This window comes from Desmodus rotundus, chromosome 12 (assembly GCF_022682495.2).
Source record: "Desmodus rotundus isolate HL8 chromosome 12, HLdesRot8A.1, whole genome shotgun sequence".
In the NCBI taxonomy this organism is placed as follows: Eukaryota; Metazoa; Chordata; class Mammalia; order Chiroptera; family Phyllostomidae; genus Desmodus; species Desmodus rotundus.
The window spans coordinates 66,433,612-66,454,548 of record NC_071398.1 but is presented as its reverse complement, the minus strand read 5'-3'; positions in this window follow the sequence as shown (position 1 = coordinate 66,454,548).

Below are 20,937 nucleotides of genomic sequence, written 5' to 3'. Positions count from 1 at the left end.
TCTGAGTTCAGCATGAGTTCAGCATGCGTGTATTATCATGTGCTGTGGTGCTGGCTCAGTTCTCCCACTATTTTTCTCTGTTCAGACTGTTGCTGTCATTTGCTGGGCACACAGTGATGTCATTTGGTCTTCATCTGGCTTGGAAGCATCGTTCCCTGTTAAGTCAGCCTCTGTTCTGCGTAAGCCTTCCGCGACTAAAGCAGAACCCGCACTCCCGTGCTGGTGAACACAAATGCAAACTAGGCACTGAAGCGTCCTGGTAGTGCTTGATTTTAAAGCATTTATCCGGGTAATTCAGAACATGAATATTAATTAATTTTTTAAACTTTTATCAACATGGAAAAATACCTAATTCTCATAGCAAATTCATGGATTCCCCTCCCCAAAACACACACGCTTATGTCCCTCCCTCCCTCTTTCTCCCCACAAGAATTTTTTAAATTTTAGTCAAATTTATTGGAATGACATAGGTTAGTAAAATTCTATAGGCTTCAAGTATAGAATATGTGATACATGATCTGTACATCACGTGTGTTTACCACCCACAGTCCAATGTCCCTCCATCCCCATATTTTAGACCCCCTTTACTCTTTCCTCCTCCACAGCCCCCTCCCTTCTCGTAACCACCATACTGTTCATGTCTGTGAGTTTGTTCACTTGTTGCTTTCAGCTTCATATCCCACGTTTGAGTGAAATCGTAGGGTCCTTGAATCTTCTGATTTGCTTCACTTAGCGTGATGTTCTCAGGATCCATCCACGTTGTCGCAAGGGGCAGCGCTTCATCTTACAGCTGTGGAATGCTGCATGGTGCGTGTGCACCGCGCCTGTTTCCAGGCCTCTGTCACAGCACACGCCAATCGTCTCCATGTCTTGGCCACTGTAAGTAATGCTGCCGTGAACATAGCGGGGCATACTTCCTTACAAATACATGTTCTCAAGTATTTCCGGTAGGTAGCCAGAAGACCCCCACAAGGACTTGTCCGGGCGGCTAGCCACATTGATGCTTTGGCTTCTCGCCTGTCCAGCTTCAGACCTTGGGCGTGCTTCTCAGCCTTCTCTGAGCCTCAGTATTTTCCAATGTTCTTATTTCCAAGGGATGATAATACTCATTGCATAATTGAGAGAAATAAATGCAAAAGTGTTCATGAAGCATGCATAAGTATTTATAAATGGTAACTACGATTGCTTTGATTTGAAATAATAGCTAACGGTCGACTTCTGGCCAAGATGGAGGCATACTAGATAGGCTTTGCTTCCTCGCACAACCAAAAGAAGGACGACGACAAATTTAAAAACAAAAAACAACCAGAAGTGCCAGAAAATCAGACTGTATGGAACTCCGGCAGCTAAGGAGTTAAAGAAATATTCAACCAGACCTGTAGGAGGGACAGAGATGGGCAGCTAGGGTGGAGAGGACTCGCAGCAAGGCCTGGATAGAGCCGGTGGACTGGGCGGGCAAGGAGGCTGCTGGTGGAGGGAAAGGGGAGGGAGAAAAATGGGACAACTGCAATAGCATAATCAAAATATAATTTAAAAAAAGAAAATAACTTGAACTGAAGTAGGGCTCATAACCTACATCAAAAAACAGACTGCTGAAATAGAGATAATCAGGTAGATTTGGGCCTTACCTGTAAATGTGAAGCCAGAACCATTGTCTTATGCTGGGATCTAGGATGAGGCTCGGAAGAATCCCGTGTCTTCTATCTTGATAGCCCACATGTATGGATGGAAAGGCATTACACTCCAAGACCTTATAGACGGGAAAAGAAGCTGGATGGAAAAAGAATCAATAATATTCACGATATAGATTATCACCGTGCTCCTACATAAAATGGCATAGAGGGAAATACTTTTAAAACAGAGCTGAATAGAATTCAATGTCAGCCTCATTTCAGGTGTTTCTACTACTTTAATAATCTATGCAAATATAGTAACTACAGAAAAAAAGTGATTTCAATACATACTATTCTTGTTTAAGAAAATAACTGAGTTTATTTTCTCCCATCACCCAATGAGAGAAAAAACAAAGCCATAAAAAGTCCAGCCTGCAGGTGTGCTTGTTCATTTTTCAGAACTCTAGAATTTACTTTAGAAAACTAGGAAAAGACAGAAGACTTACTAAATAGCTATTTTAAAAAACAGTTAAAGCATTTTTTTCAGATGTATTTCACAGGTAAAATTTAAGATGTTTGCATACTATTTCTCAGAACTATCAAGGACAATCAGGATAATACAGGTTGGGGAAAAGTTCTTTTTCTGCAAAAACTATATCAAGATTCAGGGAGAATTTCATGTTCTCATTAGTTACAGATCATAAATGTCAAAGATAATGTACAAATTGAACCTAATGGTCCTAATATCCATTACTGTACCACAACCCAGCATGACAACCTATTAATAAAATTTATATTTATTTTGTGTCAGTATGATTATTAGCACATTCATACAACTATTAAAAGTAACCTTGGTCATTTCCCCTCCACAGAAACATTAATTTTATAATAAAATTGAGAAAATATAATTTAAGATCACAAAACTTACACACAACTGATACTGATGATCTATATTAAATTATTTTCACATGAGCTTTGGACTCAGCCTTGGATTTGAATCCTGATTCTACCATTGAATATATAAAATAATATAAAGAGCTTAGCAAAACATTAGCAATTATTTCTTTTTTAAGGATATGTTATTGATTTTGCTATTACAGTTGTCCCACTTTTTCCTCCCCTTTATTCCCCTCTGCCCTGTACCCCCCTTCCTACCACCACTCCCCCACCTTAGTTTATGTCCATGGGTCATACATATATAAGTTATTTGGCTTCTCCATTTCCCATACTGTTCTTAACTTCCCCCTGTCTATTTTGTACCTACCAATTATGCTTCTTATTCCCTGTATCTTTTCCCCAACTCTGCCGCCTCCCCACTGATAACCCTCCATGTGATCTCTATTTCTCTGAATCTGTTCCTGTTCTAGTTGTTTGCTTAGTTTGTTTTTGTTTTTGTTTTGTTTTAGGTTCAGTTGATAGTTGTGAATTTCTTGTCATTTTACTGTTCATATTTTTTTATCTTCTTTTTCTTAGATAAGACCCTTTAACATTTCACATAAAAGGGTTTGGTGATGATGAACTCTAACTTGACTTATATGAGAAGCACTTTATCTGCCCTTCCTTTCTAAATGATAGTTTGCTGGATAGTCATCTTGGATGTAGGTCCTTGCTTTTCATGATTTCAAATACTTCTTTCCAGCCCCTTCTTGCCTGAAACGTTTCTTTTCAGAAATCTGCTGATAGTCTTATGGGAACTCCTTTGTAGGTAACTGTCTCCTTTTCTCTTGCTGCTTTTAAGATTCTCTCCTTATCTTTAATCTTGGGTAATGTAATTATGATGTGCCTTGGTGTGTGCTTCCTTGGGTCCAACTTTTTGGGGACTCTGAGCTTCCTGGACTTTCTGGAAGTCTATTTCCTTTGCCAAATTGGGGAACCTCTCCTTCATTATTTTTTCAAATAAGTTTTCAATTTCTTGCTTCCTCTTCTCCTTCTGGCATCCCTATGATTCGGATGTTTTAACAGTTAAAGTTGTCCCAAAAGTTCCTAAGCCTCTCCTCATTGTTTTGAATTCTTGTTTCTTCATTCTGTTCTGGTTGAATGTTTATGTCTTCATTCTGTTCCAAACTGTTGATTTGAGTCCCAGTTTCCTTCCCTTCACTGTTGGTTCCCTGTACATTTTCCTTTATTTCACTTCATAGCCTTCACTTTTTTCTCTATTTTGCAACCATACTCAACCATTTCTGTGAGCATCCTGATTACCAGTGTTTTGAACTGTGCGTCTGATAGATTGGCTATCTCTTCATCGCTTAGTTCTTTTTCTGGAGTTTTGATCTGTTCTTTCATTTGGGCCATATTTCTTTGTCTCAGCGCACCTGTTACATTGTAAGGGGTGGAGCCTTAGTTATTTGCCAGGGCGGGGCAGCCCAAGTCAGTGTGTTGTGGTGCTGTCTGTGGTGGTGGAGTCTGATAGGAAACAACGTGGCTTACCTGGCTGTCCATTGGCTTTTAGTCACTTCCCCCAGTATCTACCATCAAAGTGGTCCCTTCTGGTGCTGATTCCTGGGTGAGTGGTTTGTGTATATTCTAGGACCCTGTGAGTGTCTCCAATGGACTCTTCTGTGAGACTGGGAGTTTCTCCTGCCACTGCAACCGTCACAGTTTTTTTCAGTCATAGGTTTTGAGGCTTTAGTTTCCTGCACTGGAACCCTGGGTTGCACGGTCCGTCTTGCTCCCCAGTTGTCCCTCCTGGTTTATCCGTGCACTAATGTGGGACTGCCAGCTGCTGCTTTGCTGAGCACCCTCTCCACCCTGGCTTCCTGTCTCCGCCCCTCCTACCAATCTGAATGAATGTTTCTTCTTTAACTTCCTTGTGTGTAGGACTTCCATACAGTTTGGTTTTCTGGCAGTTCTGGTTATTTTTTGTTTTTAAATTTGTTGTCCTTTTGATTGTGCGAGGAAGCAAAGTGTATCTACCTATGCCTCCATCTTGGCTGGAAGTTCTCATTTTTTCAAATAGATTTCCAATTTCTTGCTCTTTCTCTTCTCCTTCTGGCACCCCAATGATGTGAATATTAGACTTCTTGAAGTTGTTCCAGAGGCTACTTATATGATCCTCATTTTTTTGGATTCTTGTTTCTTGTTCTGATTGGTTGTGGGGTTTTTTGCTTCCTTATGTTCCAAACCATTGATTTGATTCTCAGCTTCATCCACTCTGTTGTTTCCCTGTAAATTGTTCTTTATTTAAATTAGTATATCCTTTTTTCCGACTGAATCCTTTTTTATGCCGCTGAGGTCCTCACTAAGTTCCTTGAGCATCCTTACAACCAGTGTTTTGACCTCTACATCTGATAGATCGCTTATCTCCATTTCATTTACCTCTTTTTCTGGAGTTTCAATCTGTTCTTTCATTGGGGCATGTTTCTTTGTCTCCTAGTTTCAGCAGCCTCCCTGTGTTTGTTTCTATGTATTAGATAGAGCTGCTTTGACTCCATGTCTTGGTAGTGTGGCCTTAGTAGTGACACTTGGTAGTCAGTGTCCTGTAGGGTCTGTCCCGATAGGGCAGAGCCCTATCACCCAAGCTGGATACTCGAGGTGCACCCTTCATGTGGGCTAAGTACATTCTCCTCTTGTAGTTGAGCCTTGATTGCTGTTGACTGGTCAATGGGAGGGATTTATCCAGGCGAGTCAGCTGCAAGGACTGGCTGTAACCACTGACCACAAACCTCCACCCTCCGTGGAGGATCAACTGTGCAGGGGCAGGGTGGTGGTGCTCCAACATGGCCTGTAGCTGCCCACTGGATGCACAGGCTCTGGGGTTTCCCACATGGTGCAAGGCAAGATCAGCCCCCAACCTGTGTTTTTCCCAGGACCACCCTGCCTGGGCTATAAAGTAATCTGTGATGGCTGCTACTTGTGCTGGGCTTGGAGATTCCCAGGAGAAGCCAAGCTGTGGATCTAGGCTGACTGCTGCCAGTGCTGGTCCTCAGGCTCATTGAGGCCAGCTGTTGCTTGTTTGATAGGATTTAGGAAGTTGTGAAGCATGAGCCAAGACCAGCCATTCGTATGGAAAAGCAGCTTGGATGGGTCCATAAGTTGGGTGGGGTGGAATCTCAGGGGATCTCCAGGGCCGGGCAAACAATATTAGCCAGGCTGATGGAGTCTTAGATATGGCACCAGCTTGCTGGCTCTGTGGGGGTGGGTTCAGAAAAGGGACAACAGCCTCTGTTTGCCTTGATACCAGACACTTCACTTCCTCCCTGTATGCTGCCAGTTCCTTTCAAGCTGCTATCCCAGTGCTAGAGCTGAGCAAGAGTGAGTCTGAGTAGGTAAGTTCGTGTGTGAGTTCTTTAAGAGGAAGGGGGGCTCCAGCATTTTCTTCCACTGACTCAATCCCCACTGGTTTTTGCAGCCAGAAGTTGTGGGGACTTATCTTCCTGGCACTAGAACCCTGGGCTGGGGGATTAGTGTGGGTCTGGGACTCCTCACTCCTGAGATCCCTCCCAAATTTTTATCCACCACACTTGGATGTGGGATAGCCTGTTCCACATCTGTGCCCCTCCTACCAGTCTGGATGGATGTGATTTCTTTGATTCCATAGTTGTCAGACTTCCATTCAACTTGATTTCTGATGGTTCTGAGTGATGGTTGTCCTATATTTTAGTTGTAATTTTGATGTGGTTGTGGGAGGAAGTGAACATGTCTGCATATGCCACCATCTTGACCAGAAGTCCACTTCAAGTTATTTTCCTCTTTCTTTTATTAAATACAGATAAGACTGGTTTATAACTTCTCCTTTACTACTTGAATGAAATGGCCTCAGGTCTTTTGCTTGTTTAACATCCAAATTTATTCCTTATAAGTTGGTTTCATATTTGATTCTTTCATTATCTGGTGTTTTCATGTTGAAATGCTTGTTATAAATAGCATTGATTTTTTTTAAGCATTGTGTTTAGGTGGACCCTTATCTATGAACTTTATTTCTAATAGTAAAGTAGGTATTAAAATTGACTGTGAAGGGGGCATTAGTTCTCAAACAGCTGAGAACCACTCAACCCTCTCATTTCACAGATGAAGAAATGGAGGCCCAGGCCAGCAAGGTGGCTGGGGTGCGTCACCAGACAACATAGATTCCCGGTGGCTTCAGGCTGACCTTACCTCCTGTCACTAGAGCCCTTTGGTGGAGCTGTGTTTGCACAGCTGCTTGACTTGGACATTCTCTCTTTTGTCCTCTAAAGAAGGGTTAGTTTTTTAAATGTATTACTCATTGCTTATTTTTTATTTAAGTTGCACTTGCTCAGCCAAGTTCCAAGGGAGGTCCAGAGTTCAGTAATCAGCAGGAGAGGTGATCAGTCATCATTCCAGGGATGAAAACACGAGGCACATGTTAGAGATTTAAGACTTTGTTTTATACCCAGCTATCCATTCATTGTCCCACCTCTCAAATAAAAATTTCTTGTTCCAGCAACATTGAACAAGAAGGCAGCATTTCAAACCACCTCTTTGGAAACCAAGCGCCATTGAGAACATGCTTATCTGAGAGTGATGAGGTAACACCACCTGGCAGACCACGGACAGGCAGTGCTGCCCTATCAAGGGCCAAGAGTGTGCACCAGGGTGGGCGCGGCACTGAAATGACAGAGGTTCTTGCAGGAGAAACTCGATTCCCATCCATGAGCCTATTTTTCTGTCCTTTACTTTTATAGCCCAGAAATTCTCTCCTTCCCTTGTTCCTAGATCCATAAGCAGGATCACAACACAAAGAAACTCTGCCCTTAGTAGCAAAGTTGGTAAGGATTGTGCACTAGCCAGAGCGGTGCTTTCTGCTGCGGCAAACTGAACATACATAGTGGCTTAAACACAGCAGACAGGTATTTCCCACATGAAGTCTAAGCAGATGTTGCTGATGAGAAGAGCTCTTGCCCTGATTGGTGTGGCTCAGTGGTTTGGGAAGCATCCCATGGAGCAAAAGGTTGCCGGTTCGATTCCTGGTCAGAGCACACATCTGGGTTGTGGGTCAGGTCCCCCTGAGGTCAGGGCATGTATGAAAGGCAACCGATTGATGTTTGTCTCTCTTTCTCCCTCTTCCCCTCTCTCTAAAAATAAATAAATAATCTCTTTTTTAAAAGAGAGAGAGAAGCAGCTCTTCTCCAACTCTTGATCCAGAGACCTAAATGCCTACCGTTTTGTGGCTCCTCTATCTTTTCCTGGTTTTCAAAGTCTCTGTGCTGTTCCCCTCAGGCTGGCAGAGGGGACAGAACGTGGAGGACGTCACAGGAGGTTTTTACCATCTAGCCCTGCGGTGCACACACCACTTCCCTCCGTATTCCATCCTCTGGGACTCAGTCATCTGGGAGGCCAGGGAATGTGGACCTGGGAAGAGGAGGACAGAAATTTTGTGCCCAGCCTTCTGCAAGAATCCAGTGTACAAGAACTGGGAAAAAAAAATGGTCAAAGATACATTCCAGCCACATAGAAAGAAATTACTGTGGAATGAAAGAAATCCTCCGCCCGAGATAGATCAAAGGTCAAAGAGGGGAACTGGCACAGGATCACAGCTGTGCCTGGAGCAGAAGCCCATGACATAGCTTCGGACATGCCTGGAACCTGAACCCACTGGCACCCAGAGCTCCCTCAGCAGGAGTGCGCAAACTCAGAAGCTGACGGCAGAGATGCCCTTTACTCAGCCGATAACCTTACTACCCAAAGTCAAGTCTGTGCATCAAGAGCATTGACCTGTTAGAGCTGCGGGCTCTTGGGCCCCGCCCAGAACTACAGAGCCAGACAGCATTGTATCAAGGCTTCTGATTTGTACCCACAGGAAGGTTTGGGAGCCACCCTGTAATCCTGGCTCTGGCACTTAGGGAAGCGTGATGTTCGATTGCGTCATCTCTCTGCCCCTCCACTTCTGCGTCTGTAAAATGGGAGGCAATTGGACATTGGGGTGTCTCTCTAGAGGTAGTGTACACAGATGTTAAACAACACCCGACACTCAGTGAGCATCGGCCATTGTCACAGGCTAAGTGTTTACCTTTTAAAATAACTGAGGCGGTGCAGGTTTGGAACTGTGACCATTTGGGCTCATCCTCTCTCAACCGCATGTCACATTAAGGACTTTTGGCTCTTTGAAATGGCCTTGAGATGTTTTTTTAAATTCACATGTTTAAGTGTTTGTTCCTTGCAAATGAGCAGGCACAGGAAAGTAACAAAGTCAGTAAATGGTGTTTGTCCCAGCAAGTCCTCCCAGACAGCAGCCGTAATTTCAGTCAACAAACGACCAAGTTATAAACTGGACTGCATACAGTCCACTAGTTTGCTGAACCTGGAGACACATTAACTGCTTCATGGGCTTTAATCATAACCTGTGGTAACCTAGGTTCGTCGAAATAGCCAAAACAGGATAATTTACATCAAATGATTTTATCCAATCAGAAAATAACGTGGTTTTCAACCGTCTTGGAAGTGGATTTTAGTGTATCATCTTACTGCCTCAAACCAGGTATATCATCTTGGTGCCTCATTTAGTAAGTATAACACATGCATGTTAACGTTACTTTTCACTTTACATAGTGATTTACATAAATTAGTATCTCAGGCTCATCCTTTTCATACTGTTTCTCTTCATCCTTTGTGCTCGGTAGAGAAAGCTCTCAAAGGTCGGGCTGACTCTGTACCACACAAAGAACGCAGTGTAAGTCCGTCGTGAGTATCAGCTCTCTTGACTAGGACCTCTTTGTCTTCAAGGAAATTCCAATTTTAAATTTCCAGCTTAATTACTGTATATGGACTGATGTCATGGTGGTTTACTTTAGGCTCATCAAATTCTTTAAAGCTGGGTAAGAAATTGAAAGGACTTAATTCCTGTGGCCTTTACACAAGGAAAGAAACCAACCCAGCACCATTCACATTTGAGTGCAAATAGGAATAGGGCACAAAATTTAACCTGAATTGTTACAATAAACCATACCATTGGTTGGTTAGGATCATGAATCAGTGGGAGCTTTTCAAATTGAGGGAACTCCTTCCTGTTTCCTACTCAAAATTTGTATACTCTCCGATGCACTCAGACCCTGCTTCTTTCCAGTGCAGGGCGCAGTGCACGTATGTTTTGACAAGGGAAGTTCGGACGTGCCGCACAGACGTTTTCTTCGTGCAGCGCTCAGGACAAGGCCAGCACTGAGTGGTGTGAGCGTTTTCTGGTGGGGTCCATCTTTTTTTTTTGGGGGGGGGGGGTCCAGCAATAGAGTTTTATTTATTTACTTTATTTATTTATTATTTATTTTTTATTGTTGTTCAATTACAGTGGTCTGCATTTTCTCCCCACCTCTCCACCCCACCCCAGCCAAACCCACCTCCCTCCCTCACCTCCACCCTCCCCCTTGATTTTGTCCACGTGTCCTTTATAGTAGTTCCTGTAATCCCCTCTCCCCACCATGCCCTCCCCACTCCCCTCTGGCTATTGTTAGATTGCTCTTAACTTCAATGTCTCTGGTTCTATTTTGTTTGCTTTTTTCTCTTGTTGATTATGTTCCAGTTAAAGGTGAGATCATATGGTATTTGTCCCTCACTGCCTGGCTTATTTCACTTAGCATAATGCTCTCCTGTTCCATCCATGCCATTGCAAAGGGTATAAGCTCCTTCTTTCTCTCTGCTGCGTAGAATTCCATTGTGTAAATGTACCATAGTTTTTTGATCCACTCATTTGCTGATGGGCACATCTTGTTGATAAGGAAAAAGCTGTCCTAACAAATTCAGTTTCGAGCCTCCCTTAACCCCCATGAGAATTTCACAAGAAGTGGGAAAAAGACAACAGTCCCAGTTTTTAGTTCATAGTGGCATGGCACAGTGTAAGACCACTCTGCATCTAGGGGCTTTTTTGTTTGTTTGTTTAAGATTTTATTTATTTATTTTTAGAGAGACGGGGAGGGAGAGAGAAAGAGAGGGAGAGAAACATCAATGTGTGGTTGCCTCTCACATGCTCCATACTGGGGACCTGGCCCACAAGCCAGGGAATCGAACCGGTGACCCTTTGGTTCGCAGGCTGGCACTCAATCCGGTGAGCCACACCAGCCAGCGCTGTTTTGTTTTGGTTTTATGTTTATAATAATTTATTGTGATATGTACCAAAATCAAATTATAATATCCTACATTATATTTTTTCAATATAGAAACTCCTAAGACACATGCCTATGTCTATTAGTCTTACGGAGTATGTCATTTTTTGGTTTGTTATTTTTGGTTTTCTCCTTCCTTTTTTTCGTGGCTTTGTTGAGATGAAATGCATGCATTACAGAATTGATTCATTTGAAGTGTATGGTTGGTGTTTCTGGTGTAGTCTCAAAATTGTACAGCCAAAGTTGTACTGTCCACTTCTAGAATGTTTCAGTACCCTAAAAGGAAGTGCTCCTTAAGAGTCAGTGAGCCACTCTCCTCCCCCACCCTCCCGTGTCTGGCTATCCCTGCGGTGTGTCCTCCCTTCTAAGACACTCCTCTGTGTTGCCTCAGACGAGTGCAGGCCCAGATCATCGTTCCAGATCGCTGCTAGAACGATGGGTCAGTACCCACTTGTTGCATGAATGAACACCCACACGAGTCTCTAGCCGTGGGTGCAGCCAGGGAGTAATTCAAAGGGCAGCAGGATAGGTGTCAAAAGACTGGATTCAAATCCTCACTAGCCACATTGCTCTGGGTTCCGAATCAGCCCTCCTGTGCCTCCGTTTCCACAGCTATAAAACGTGGATAGCGATCTGTACTTCACAGGATGGTTCTGAGAATCACTTGAGAACACGTGGTCGCAGCATATTTAATACTTGCTTGTCAATGGCAGAGAACCCCCTAGGTTGATGACCAGGGGAACTGCGTAGCAGATAGTCCCCCTGCTCACCATCCTGGGGGTTCAGAGGCATAGCACTTTCCCGTGCCCGCATCTCCTCAGCATCCTTCCTCAGAGAAGAGAATTCTAGAATACAGCTACTTCCTTTGCCTTACCTCATACCCGCTGCCTCTCCTGTTCCCGCCGAGAGCTGCTTCTCCCCCAGGGGATGCCGATTCTCACTGTGGGGCCCACACGTCCTACAGAGAAGCAGGCACCGTCCATGGGCTGTGAAGCACCCTCCTCCTGGGGCGGGTTGCCCACCCCTCCTCCCTTGCTCCTTTCCTTCGCAGCGGCTGCAAAAACCCCCTCTGGGTGAAACCCCCTCCAAGAAGGCGTGCTGCCCACCTTAGGCTCCTGGCAGCCTGGGCCGGATCCCTGGGTCTCAGAGAAACTAGGGACGTATCTGTCTTTTTCTCTCCTATAGCTGTCACCTTCCCTGTCCCCAGAGTTGCCTTAGCAGATTTGCTATGCCTGCATTGTACAGAAACAGTTTCTACCCAATAGCAGTGAAACAATAGCTATCATTTACAGGATAAATATATCATAAATATATTGTCTCTAAGCCTTACAATAACTTTGCAAGCTAGGTATTTTTCTTATTTTACAGAAGTAAAAAGACAAGCCACAAGATAATATTAGGGAATAGGCTTTGGGAAGGGGAGACGATTGGGTCATTCTGCCTACACAGAGCTGCTCACTTGAAGTAGAAGATTGCGCTATCCGTTAGGCGGCATCGGTCTCTCCTGGAGAACCACCCGCTGCGATTGGAATCACAGCTCAGCAGCTGGCTAGCTTTGCGACCTTGGACATGTTTCCTGACCTCTTTGATTTCTGGCTCTCTCCTAGGTGAAGAGTATTTCTCTTAGAATTGTAAGGAGCAAATGACTTAATACTTCTGAAATTCTTATAAATGTTAGCTATTGCCTCATTTAAATATTCTAATTGTTACGATCAAAGTGTCTGACACTGTGGATTTCTCAGATACACTCACAGCTCCCTAATTTTAAACAATGTCACATTAGCAGTTCAGAAGACATATGACTGCATTTAGTGTGTCTTTCCTTCAAGAGAAAACGACATTTAAACGAGGGGTTGGCAACCGTTTTGGTTGAGAGCTGAGACAGTAAATATCTCAGGCTCTTCAGGCCGCACGGTCTCTTGCCGCATCGAGTCAAGCACGCTGCTGTAGCCATGGACAGTTCTCGAGCAAATGGGTGTGCCTTTATTTAAGAAAACAGATATTTAAATTTCAGACAATTTTCAAGAATACCAGACTGCTAACTCTCCTTGTTGTCAGCTGTCTAAAACTGTAAAAGAGAACAAAACAAAACACTAACCTGGAGGGCCATATAAAAACAGGCAGTGGCTCGGCAACTCCCGTGTTTCATAACTCAGTGACTCTTTGAGGCTGATGAATCCCCTAAAGTCCTGATTCGGGCAAAACAGTGAGGGGGAGGAAATGCAGGCCAGTCACTCCGCCATGCAGCCCGGACCGTGGCTGCTCATCGCTCCGTGGCCTAACGATTCACGCCGCCCCTTTGAGCCTTGACCTTATTATCGACAAAAATGAAGCAGGGGCACCTCTCTGACCTACACCTACTTCCTGGTGAAGGGAGTGTAACAATCATTATCGTTATTGAACTCTTTGTGCTAGATTTTTGCAGTATTTCAATTCTAATCCTCTTATTCCCACTTTACATAGGAAGTAATAGAGAATCAGAGAGGAAGGTACGGTGCTCGAGGTGACAGTGCCAAGACCTAAACCCAGGTGTCTGGCTCGCCCTTCCACACACCCTGTCAATGGAAGGCAGACCCCACCATAGCAGGGCCTCCCGGGACACGCCCTGTGCTGTCCCGGCGCCCAGACAAGCACCTGATGGAGCTCTCCTGGAATAAGTGTTTGTTGAATGAATGAATGAGTGAATTTTTCTGTTATGCCAGAAGTTCTTCTTTTCTTGGGTCAGGGATGCCTTTGAGAAACAATTTAAAATTCTGGACCCTCTCCAGATCAGCCATCTCTAACAGAAAAACCTTGCATTGGGCATTTGGTCAGCTGTGGAAAGAAGGAGCTCTTCACAGACTCTGAATAACGCGAGTTAGGATTCTATTTACAAGCGTAGAAATGGGATCCGGAGGCATCTTGTTCCTTTCCTGTTTTCCCACTCAGGCTCTTGGGCATGTGTTTAAAACTCTTGAGTCCCTTAAAAGTCACTTTCTTAAAAATTACTACTTAAAAATGACCTTTATCAGATCCAGGTGGCATGGAAAGTGGGAAGCTGCGGCCCATTAAGATTATCCTGCAATGTTTGTCTTTGAGAAATACAGCCGGGAGCCGTCGGCGCTTCACACCGGACCTGCGTCCAGAGCACCGCTCACAACCCCGTGCTGCGGCCTCTGCTTCCCCCCTCGCCTCCTGTCGGGGGAAGAGAGGGGGCATTCATCTCCAGACGTGATGAAACGCAGACGCTGCTGACGGTTAGTCTTTCCTCCTGTAGAGCATCTGCTGTGTACTTGGCCCGATCGTTTACCTCAGGACCTTGAGATCGTGACTCACCCACATAAATAGTACGAGTAGGGATATTTTGTTTTCACAGAATGTCATAAAAACAAAATCTGCTGTTTATGGAGACTTAGAAAACATGAAGGTACCGCCTTTGCCTACTACTCCCTTCCCACTTTCTTTTACTGCACTCTCCCTGCCACCCCCACCAAAAGAAAAAAAAGTCCCATTCTAAAACCCGAGTATTTTCCTCCGCTGCTCCTGGGACAAGCCACTCTATCCACATTTTGCTCCTGTCACGTCGATTGATTTTTCCCCATGGCACTGTTACTGGGGCTCATATTCAGCCACATCAATTGTGGAAAGCACTTACATACTTCCACGTGAATGGGCAAATAGCTGCTACGCTGAGCCCTCAAATGCCTTTGCTACCCTACTCCTCCGGCACTTTCCGTGGATCTGCCCACAGTCCAGCAACCAAAGGGTTAATGCCTCCTGCCCTTCCAGGACCCTCCTCCAAGACTATGGGCAACATCTCTCCTGATGGGTCTGTGCCAGTGCACCTATTCATTGCCATAAAACTTCATTCATATATATACGGTTTATGTGAATGGCCAAGAGCAAGCTCTAGAAGCAGCAGAGCCTCTTTGGGGAGCGACTTGATGATTCATAGGAGCAGGGCAGACATGAGTTAAGTGGCTCCTGAGAGCATCCTTTTTGTAGTCAGCCAAAGGATCTCTCCTTCAGTTCACAGCCTTGCTTCACACCATTAACTCAATACTTTGCCTTCTTCCAGGAAAGGTGGATATAAGGGAGGATTGGGTTTCAGGTCCCAACTGCCTCATAATCACCAAATAATAGACCTGGAAGCAGAAGCTAGTCAGTCATCTTCCATTAAGCCGGCAAGGCCTGGAAGCCCCGGGGAAGCCTCTGGGATGAGGTCTTCTTGCTGAGGAGTTTGTGCAGTCTTTGGGGACGAGGAGGCTGAATCACCTAGAATAACTCACACGAGCTGTGAAGCCTACGTATGAAGCCAGAGCTGCTGCTGTCTACCCTGACACCTGGGCCTCTGCTCACACAGGAGAGAAAGAGTGAGCACTTGTGAAGGCTCAATACCCACCAACGGAGCTTCTCACAGGTAGGGCTCACCCGCACACACCTGGGCATCAGCGTGTCTTCCTTGCTGGGCCAGGAGACAGAAGAAACCCGTGTGTGTCACGTGATCTCAGCAGAACCCAAAACTCAGTGTGGCGCATCCTGAAGGATTCTTTAGCACTAACTGCCTTTCCTTAATCGCCACCTGTGACCGTCTCTGAACTCTTCCTGAAGCGGTTTCCAGCCTGTGCCATGTCTTCTCTAATTTTACTCTGTGATCTATAATCTTCTATTTGTTCTCAATTTGCCTTTTCCGTGGTTCAAGGAGTACTTGCAACAGTAGCATTTTACACACTCCCCCCCGCCCCACCACTGTGCTCCTGTCTTTATTAACCATCACGGAAGAATGTAGCTCTTCTCCAGCCCCACGCTCCTGGGGGGCTGTTACCCGCTTGGGAAGCACCAACCACCTTTCTGGGTCCGTGACTGTTCTTAATCGCACCAAACAGGTTCCGGGTTGTCTTCCTCCAGACAGCAGCACTGAGGTGGAATGAGTGATGCTCCACCTCCTCAGCTCTGGCTCTGTAAGTCATTTTCCTTTTATGGTCTCTTGGGTACCACGTGCTCTGCATTTTTGTTCTCTGTTGATCTCACTGTTTACAATGGCTCCCAGTGGCGTGCTGAAGCACGAGCCAGTGCTCCCCAAAGCAAGAAGGCTGCCGTGTGCCTTGTGGGGGACATAAGCACGTTAGGTAAGCTTCACCCAGGCGTGAGCTATGATGCTATTGACCATGAGCTCGGTGTTAATGATCGACAATATATATTACGCAGCATCTTTGAACGGCAGCACATATAAAACAAAGTTATGGTTTGACGAGATGAAAATGTTGTGGCCTGCCCTGGCTGGTGTGGCTCAGTGGATTGAGCACGGCCTGCGAACTGAAGGGTCCTGGTTCGATTCCCAGTCAGGGCACATGACTGGGTTGTGGCCAGGTCCCCAGTAGGGGGTGCACGAGTGGCAACCACACAGGGATGTTTCTCTCCCTGTCTTTCTCGTTGCTTTCCCCTCTCTCTAAACAAACAAATAAAATCTTTTAAAAAAAGAAAGAAAATGTCATGGTCTGAGGCTTGAAGGAACCTCATCTTGTATTTCTCCTAGGAGAAATGTTTGACTATTCACTAATTTAGTGCTCGCAGCAACTTTATAGAACATAACTGCTGCAAATAATATGAACTGGCTGTTGTTGTGAGCAACTGAACCCACACCGCTGTGTTTGTCCCCTGAAGAGTTAACAGACACAGGTTTGCCGCCTGCTCAGAGAGAGCTTGTTGGGCAGCTGCTGTGCACTGGGCTCTAGAGACACAGCCTTGCACAAAAAGGTCCTCAATTGCATGCATCTGGAATAGCCTGGTAGGAGATAACACATTTGAAAAATTCCTTGCAAACATGTAGGACAAGTGTGAATCTGTACGGACAAAATCCTTAGCTTGGGGGAACAGGGAAATGTCCGTTCTGCTGGCTCCTGCCCACCTCAGTCCTTCTCCATCTGCACTAAAATGTACTCAGCTGCCTGCAAGCTCCCCTTCCCTCAGTCCTGCCTCCAGGGAGAGTCTCAATAGGAAACACGTTGGTAGGTCCTTCTCCACCCCTCAGCAATGTCTGCAGAAAGCCTAGTCCAAGTGTTGCAAAAAGGTTATGTTCTGGGTGCTAACTGACCACAGCTGCTTTTATCACTGTAATGAGAATGGCCGTGACCTTCTGGGCTGAGCAGGAAAAGTGCTGAAATCTAATAGTAACAGCTGGTGTGCCCTGTATTTGCCTAATTCTCTGTGGCTGCCATATGGTGATATATACATATATATATGGTGATACACACACACACACTTATGGAGAAAATAAATGTTAGATAAGCTTCATTCTGGCATGAGTTATGGTATATGGACCATGAGCTCAGTAGCAATGAACTAACAATATATGGCACATACATGCATACATATATGGTGATGCATACATATCTACATACCGTGAGATTATATATACTTTCTACTTAATCAGGGCTAGGCCAGGATTCTGGATTCTCTTGCTGTGTGTACATTTTACTACTTTCCATATCATTCTGATAATCTTTCTTGTCCAGAACCTTCTGGGTTGTATTCTGCAGTCTTTCTTTAAATACTAATATCTGCCCTTTGACCTCATTTTGGGACCACATACCCATTCTCGGAGGGGAGCCAACAGCTGCCGCCTTGTATCTGTGACAGTTCAGTCCCTCTTGGCCCTCCCAGCAGGGTGTCGTCAGCAGAAGGCCAGTCCGTGACTCGTGGGACCTCGCTTTCATCTAGGTCCTTTCTCTCACGCTGGCCTGTATCATCATCCCTCTGCTGTGCAACCCGGGCTAGTGTGGGACCCCTGCGGTCGCCTGCAGACCGACGACCTTCCTGCCGCTAATTTCAGAGATTTATTTGTCACTGTAAGCAGCTGCTCGAAGTTCAAGCTTCAAAGTGTAGAATCTTCAGCAGTTGCATTTCTATGGCTGCAGGCATTTCTCTGCCTGTTTGCTACAACACTTGGGAAATCCTGGCCGTAATGACACGCGCCAATCTTCATCAATTCTGCAAATAGGCCTTTGGATGCCACCTGCTGCAAAATACTGTCTTCTCATTGCTGCAGTTACAAAAGGAGTTTTATTAACCTTCCGTGTGGGATTTGGGGAAAGACCACCTGCCACCTAGGCTGTACACTGCAGCAGGGCCAGCTACTCAACACCTGTTTTGCACACCACAGGATCCACACTGCTGAGCACAACATCTGCCTGAAATGTGTATTCTTTTCACTCACTGATTGAGCTAAGCATCACCTGAGACTCTCGCTTGAGTTATAGTTACTTCTGGGCATGACATTATAAATATGTACTCCCTGACCACACTACGTAAATAGCCTAAAACAGCCTCCTTATTGTTGGAGGTATGGGCAGTATTGAACATTTCACACCCATTTTTATGTTTTTCTTGACTTTATATTGTAATATTACCACGGAAAAGAATTAGGCATGCATCTATAAAACCGTGCATTAAAGAGGAGGCAGCAAAATCAATGTCTTGCCCTGGTTTAAATATCTAAGTACCTAAATGACTTTTGGTATTGAGTGAGTTATTTATAAAGGAGATTGAAAGGATGGACATATTTTTACCAACAATGCATTTTTTGGCAAGTGGGAGAGTGCCTGTCCCAGTTTAGAAAGAAGGCTTAATAGTGTGCTATGTGTTAGGAGTTGAAGATTTGTTTTCTTCTTTTTCTTCTTGTCTCCCGTGTTCAAAGCACTTCATTTGGTGGAGTTTACAGAAAGAACACAAGCTCTGAAGTTAGAAGACCCGGGTTTGAACCCCACCTTCTCAGTTTTCTTACCTATCTGGCATTTGTCTCTAGGCTTCATTCTCTTCTTATAATTTATTACCCCATAATGTAGCTGAAGGTAAATTGTAAACTATGAAGAACAATATATAACTTATAAAGTATCATCATCAACACATCTTTTATAAATCAAGATGACTGACCCCTGGACTCTGGGTATTATAAGGATTTACCAGAATTACATCTTTTATAATAGGCTTGGCCTCTGCCTGCCCAAGTCTAACACAACAGATGTAAGGACTTCGCCAAGACAAATTCCTGAAAAGAACACAATGCAACAAAACAGCTCACAGAGTCCTGTGAGTTTTGGTCAACGATTACATTCTGCTGCAGTGTTAGCAACGGTTGGCAACCAACCTGGAGATGAAGGAAAGAAGTGATGAAAATGTCAAGATTCCTCAAACAGATATGCCATGGAATGAGTTGGAGTGGACCGGGATGTTGTGTTCAGCAATAAAGGCCGGGACACTTGGCCACCTCCTTCCTAAATTGTTATCTCATTTGATGAACCTCAATTTGCTGTGAAGTATTGAAAACAAACACATTCCATCAGAGAGTCGTTGGTGAGTCCTGACCTTTCTTCTGCGTGACCTGTGGAGTGGACAGGAATATTATACTGTACTTTCTTGTCTTGTGTTTTAATGTCTGTTTCCAAATAAACATTTGGGATACGCAGTGTGACCGCTGCAGTGGAGCATTTAAGGAGACTTGAATTTTAATTGAACTGGAGGCTATTCCAAAAAGGCTACATGGCAATCACTCTGCACAGGATGTCTGTATCTGGTCATAGTTCTAATGAGCCTTGCAGAGACCTTGCAGAGATTTTCCAGAGAGAATCATAATTGAGGTATGGTGAACTCCACTGAGTTTTTTAACATGTCTGTGAGCATTCCTATGGGCACTCCTAAGTTGAATGTTTTAAACTCTCTTAGCTCCAGGTGTGAGGAAGGCACACTGGAAAAGAAAATGCATGTTCTCCATATGTCCCGCAGGAAATTTTATTGACAGAAATCTGAGTCCAGCCCACTACATGGTTCCCCAAGCACTTTCTCCCGCTGGGAAAACCAAGAGGCTCTGAAATCTTTTCTCAACCTCTTAGGAGAAAAACTGATATTCTGACCCATGTTTTCAGGTTCTTACTGCTGGCACACTCCCCCTGTCATCCGTATACACATAAGCACACTTGAAAAATGGCTATGTGCAATAGAAAAGAAGAAAAACTAGTATCAACAAACCAACTGGGGGACTGGGGGAAGGAGGAGGAAGGGAAAGGAACTAGTAAGAAATTGAAGAAGGCAGATGGAAATGGGTTACAAGGGAGAAAAAGTTTTCCTGAACAACATGCTGTGTCAGAAGATGGCTGTGGCCACATCAAAGAAAAACTTCTGACAGCTCCCTGTCTTCCCAGGGCTCACTGATCATAGGATCCACATCAATGAGTTTGGGGGAAGAAGTGCAGGTATAGGGTCACATTTCTGAGCACCCCTAATTTTGCTCCACAGTCCTTTGAGCTTGCTAAAACGGTGTTCCCACCTTTTGTATTTAGAATAATCAGAACTGGATCCAAGATGGTAGCAGGGCAGGTGGAAGGTGCACTTACCTCCTCACAGGACGAAACTGGAATTACAACTAAATTATAGATCATCCTGAATAAACAACTGAAGACTAGCTGAAGGGAAGTCTTATAACCAAGGATTTACAGAAGAAGCCACATCGAGACCTCTCCAATCGGTTGCCCAGGGCCAGTCACAAGCAGCGTCTGACATTGACCAGCAGAGTCACTCCAGAGGCTCAGAACCAACACACTCGGTGGCCCACTTCAGACAACATTAGAGCAGGATCCAGTAAGATTCAAAAGTGATATATTTAAAAGGAGATCTGATCAGGCTCCACCCTGCTTAGGCGACTTCTGTGTCATGTGGTCAGCAACCGCACAGCAGCTCACACGCCATCGTCAGGGTTGAGCCTCACAGTCAGCCTGGAGGTCGACCCCACACAAACGAGCCAATACCAATCAAGACTCAATTACAACAGGAGGGCCCATGTAACCCACAGGTTACCCACAGGACAGGTTACTGTCCTGGGTGCTCCAGGACAGTCCTACAGGACACCGACTACATAAGGCCACCCTACCAGAACCGGGAGTCGTAGATCTATGTAATTCCTAGAAACAAACAAAAACCACTCAGCCAAAAGGGGGAGAAAAAGAAACGTGCCCCAAATGAAAGAACAGGAGAAATCTATAGAGAAAAAGAGATGAGTAAAATGGAAGCAAGCCAATTTATCAGATACAGAATTCAAAGTAATGGTTTAAGGATGCTCAACAGCATGAAAAAGGACATCAAAACCATAAAAAAGAACCAGTCAGAAATAAAGAATACAATAAAGAATGAAATGAAGAATACACTGAAAGGAATAAACAGTAGGTAGGATAAAGCAGAGGATTGAATCAGTGATTTGAAACAAGGTAGAAAAAAGTACCATATCAGAGATGCAACAAGAAAAA